The sequence below is a fragment of the Pteropus medius genome, unplaced genomic scaffold, assembly GCF_902729225.1.
Source record: "Pteropus medius unplaced genomic scaffold, Ma_sr-lr_union100, whole genome shotgun sequence".
Taxonomy (NCBI): domain Eukaryota; kingdom Metazoa; phylum Chordata; class Mammalia; order Chiroptera; family Pteropodidae; genus Pteropus; species Pteropus medius.
The window spans coordinates 56,010,113-56,014,428 of record NW_024344378.1 but is presented as its reverse complement, the minus strand read 5'-3'; the positions used below and the strand labels follow the sequence as shown (position 1 = coordinate 56,014,428).

The window sequence follows — 4,316 nt, the reverse complement described above, 5'->3', positions numbered from 1 at the left end:
CACTTTTTAAAAACTATTATTTTAGAGCAGATTTAGGTTTACAATAAAATTAGGAGGAAGCTACAAAGATTTCCCATATTCATTCTTCCCCCACACATTCATAGCCTCCCTCATTATCCACATAACTCACCAGAATGGTACTATTTTTTAACCAAGGATGAAACTATATCAACCATCATAATTACCCAAAGTCTGTAGTTTACCTAAGAGTTCAATCTTGGTTTGTACATTCAATGGGTTTAGATGAATGTATAAATACACACACACACACACACACACACACACACACACACACATGTACACATATATATACACATACATACATATATATACACACATACATATATATGTATATATATGAATATTTTCGCTGCCCTAAAAATTCTCCAAGCTCTGCCTATCATCCTTCCCCTCTTCCCCCAGCTACCCTCTCTCTAATCACTTACCTCTTTCTTCATTGTAGTAAACACTTAAATCATATTTTGACTTTTTTGTTTGGTTTGGTTTTGGTTTTAATTTTTATATTTTAATTTTTTTTCGATTACAGTTGCTGTACAATATTATAGTAGTTTCAGGTATAAAACACAGTGGTTAGACATTTATAAAACTTATAAAGTGATCACTCCAATAAATTTAGTACCCATTTGACACCATACATAGTTATTACAATATTACTGACTATATTCTCCATGCTATACTCTACATCCCCATGACTTTTGTAACTACGAATTTGTACCTCTTAACCTCCCCCCTTTACTAATTCCCATACCCCCTAATCTGACAATTATCAAAATGCTCTCTGTATCTATGAGCTTGTTTCTGGTGTTTGTTTGTTTTCCCCATTCTCTAGGTTTCTCATATAACATTTGCCTTTCTCTGCCTGACTTACCCCACTCAGCACAATACTCTCCAGGTCCATCCATGTTATTGCAGATGGCAAGATTTCATTCTTTTCAATGTCTGAATAATATTCCACTGTATATATGTACCACCTCTTCTTTATCCATTCATCCATTGGTGGATACCCAAGACACCACCAGCTCTTGGATACAGGAAACAATGCTATAATGAACATATCAATTCACATGTCACTTCAAAGTAGCACTTTGGGTTTCTTTGGAAAAATACTTAGAAGTGAAATAACTGGGTCCTTCTTTGTCTCTTGTTATAGCCTTTGTTTTAAAGTCTACTTTGTCTGGTATAAGTATTGCTATCCCAGATATTTTCTGTTTGTTTCCATTTTTATGAAATATCTTTTTTCATTTCTCTACTTTCAGTCTATGCGTGTCTTTATTTATTTTTTCTTCTTCTTAAAGAAGACCCTCTAACATTTCCTGTAATACTGGCTTGGTGATGATGAACTCCTTTAGCTTTTCCTTGTTTGGGAAGTTCTTTAGGTGTCTTTCAATTTTACATGATAACTTTGCTGGGTAGAGTCATCTTGGTTGTAGGTCCTGACTTTTCATTGCTTTGAATATTTTGTGCCAGTCCCTTGCTTGCAAAGTTTCTGTTGAATAATCAGCTGACAGTCTTATGGGAGCTCCCTTGTAGATAACTAACTGCTTTTCTCTTGCTGTTTTTAAGGTTCTCTCTTTGTTTTTAACCTTTAGGATTTTAATGATGACGGGTCTTGATGTGGGCCTCTTTAGGTTCATCTTGTTTGGAACTCTCTGTATTTCCTGGGCTTGTATGTCTATTTCCTTCACCAGGTTAAGGAAGTTTTCAGTCATTATTTCTTGAAATAGGTTTTTAACTTCTTGCTCTCTCCCTTCTCCTTCTGGTAGCCCTGTGATGTGAATGTTGTTATGCTTGATATTGTTCTAGAGACCTCTTATACAATTCTCATTTTTTTTTCTCATTGCTTTCTGATTGTTTTCTGCTACCTTATCTTTTAAATCACTGATTTGATCCTCTGCTTTATCTAATATATTTTTAATTCCTCCTAAGGTATTATTCAGTTCAGTTATCGTATTCTTCATTTCCGACTGGTTCTTTTTTATGTTTCTGTCTCTTTGTAAAAGTTCTCACTAAATTCATCTACTCTTCTAAGTTTATTGAGTGTCCTTATAATCAGTGTTTTGAACTCTGCACCTGGTAGATTACTTGTCTCCATTTTGTTTAGTTCTTTTTCTGGAGCTTTGTTCCATTCTTTCATTTGGGATATGTTTCTTTGTCTCCCCATTTTGGTTGTCTCTTTGTGTTTGTTTCTATGTATTAAGTAGGACTACTCTGTCTCCCGATCTTAGTAGACTGGCCTTAGGTAGTAGGCATGCTGCGGGTCTCAGTGGCACAGTCTTCCCTCGTCACCTGAGTGGGTGATCCAGGTATGTCTTTTGTATGGGTTGTGTCTGCCCTCCAGTCAGGCTTTGTTCCTGTTTGCTTGTCAATGGGAGGGAATGACCCTCAGGTTGATTGGTTGTGATGACTGGCCATGGCCAGTGGAGGAGCTGTTGTACAGGGGCTGACCCTACAAAGCAGGATTTGCTTTAGCAGGATTGTGGTGCCAGCTCTATCTTTGAGTGTGACATCCTCAGATGTGACCCCAGTTGGGCTCCAACTTAGACCAAAGCAGGCCACTGGGTGTGCAGGCTGGGGTCTCCTGGCAGGGGCCCTGCTGCAAGCCTAGTTCAGCTGCAGCCTATGTCCTGCCTGGAGCCACTTGGCATGAGGCATTAAGCAATACACAGATGGCCACCACCCACACTGGGCTTGTAAGTGTCTTGAGAAGCCAAGCCACAAACCAAACCTAGCTTCCCCAGTTTCAGGCTTGGGGCTGCTCAGAAAGAGGTACAGGGCATGCTGAGGCCAAATGCTGCTTGTTTAGTTTTGTAAACCTTTGAGATATTTTAGGAAAGTCCTCAGCATAAGCCAAGACAGGCTATTTGTATCGAAAAGCTACCAGAAGTGGCTTTAGTGGGCGGCTGGCACGGGTCTCAGAGAATCACCAGGGAAGGGTGACCAGTGTTAGCTATGTCAACGAAGACTCAGATATGGTGCCAGCCTGGGTCTGCAAGCTGGGAGAGGGGAGAGCTCAACAAAGGAACAATGCTCTCTGCCAGCACTTCTGTAGAGGAGAAAGCTGAGCTTCCAGCCCTTGCCCTGAAGCCAGACAACTCAGTTCCTCCCCATATGTCCCTGCTGACTTTCAAGCTACTGCCCCAAAGCTGAAGCTCAGAGTGAGCAAATCTGTCAGCAATAAGTTCTCACATCGGCCCCTTATTAGGAAAGTCTGCCACTCTCTCAGCCCTTCATCTCACTCAGCCACAATCTCCACTGGTTTTCACAGCCAGAATTTCTCTCTCTCTTTCTCTCTCTCTCCCTCTCTCTCTCTCTCCGTCCCTCTCTCTCTTGCTTAATCTCTCTCTCTTTTTTTATTTTTTTTTAGGTGAGGCAACCCTTAGTTGATCTCACAGATTGCAAGGACCTTGTTAGCTTACAATCCCTTATTTTTTTTTTATGCCTCCAGCACCTGGTCTTCCTAGGTGATCTCCCATCCAAGTACTAACCAGGCCAGACCCAGCTTAGCTTCCGAGATCAGATGGGATCAGGCTTGTTCAGGGTAGCATGGCCACAGATGAGATTTCTCTTTCCAACACTGGATTCCTGTGCTGAGGAGACTAGTGTGGGGCCAGGACCCCTCACTCTTCTGGGAAGACCTCCGCAGACGAGATATTTTTCCTGATTCTCTACCATGACACGTGGGTATGGGACCAGCTCATTTCATGTCTCCATGTCTCCTACCAGTCCTGAGGTGGCCTCTTCTGTATGTCCTCAGTGGTAGGACTTCTGTTCAGCTAGACTTCAGGTGACTTGCAAAGATGGCTATTCTGTAGTTCAGTTATAATTTTGAGGTGGTTGTGAGTAGAGGCAAAAACAGTCTTTACCTACTCCACCATCTTGACTGGAACTTTCTGGCACACTGATTCTTGCTCTGCCTACTATGTCCTTCAGAAAACAATACCCTTTCAAAGATGTTCTGTGGCAAGATGAAGAAGATGATGTGAGGTCTAAGAGCCAACATTTGGATCTCAGATAGAGTCACAATGACCAGGCCCAGTATCTGTCCTTGTGCCTAGAGTGCAAGCTGCTAAGACATGTGAAGTTTTCATGAGCCCAGTCAGTACTCAGTATACAACCTTATCAAATAAAACTTCTTTTTTTGTTGTTAGATGAGGTACTTCAGTTAGATTTAAGACAAATCTCACTTATTCTTTCCTGAGGTGTTTCTCTAGTGTTATTTATTGAGATATAGAGAGCCAACACTTTGCAAACCATGGTTTTAAAACTCAGAAAGCAAACTATTTTCTGGCGTCAGG

The 4,316-nt window shown here is 41.0% G+C and overlaps 1 pseudogene; it reads right to left on the bottom strand.

Moving 5' to 3' along the window:
- Window positions 1-3,457: 3,457 nt before the first annotated feature.
- On the bottom strand, window positions 3,458-3,576 carry LOC120609980 (uncharacterized; annotated as a pseudogene).
- Window positions 3,577-4,316: the final 740 nt, after the last annotated feature.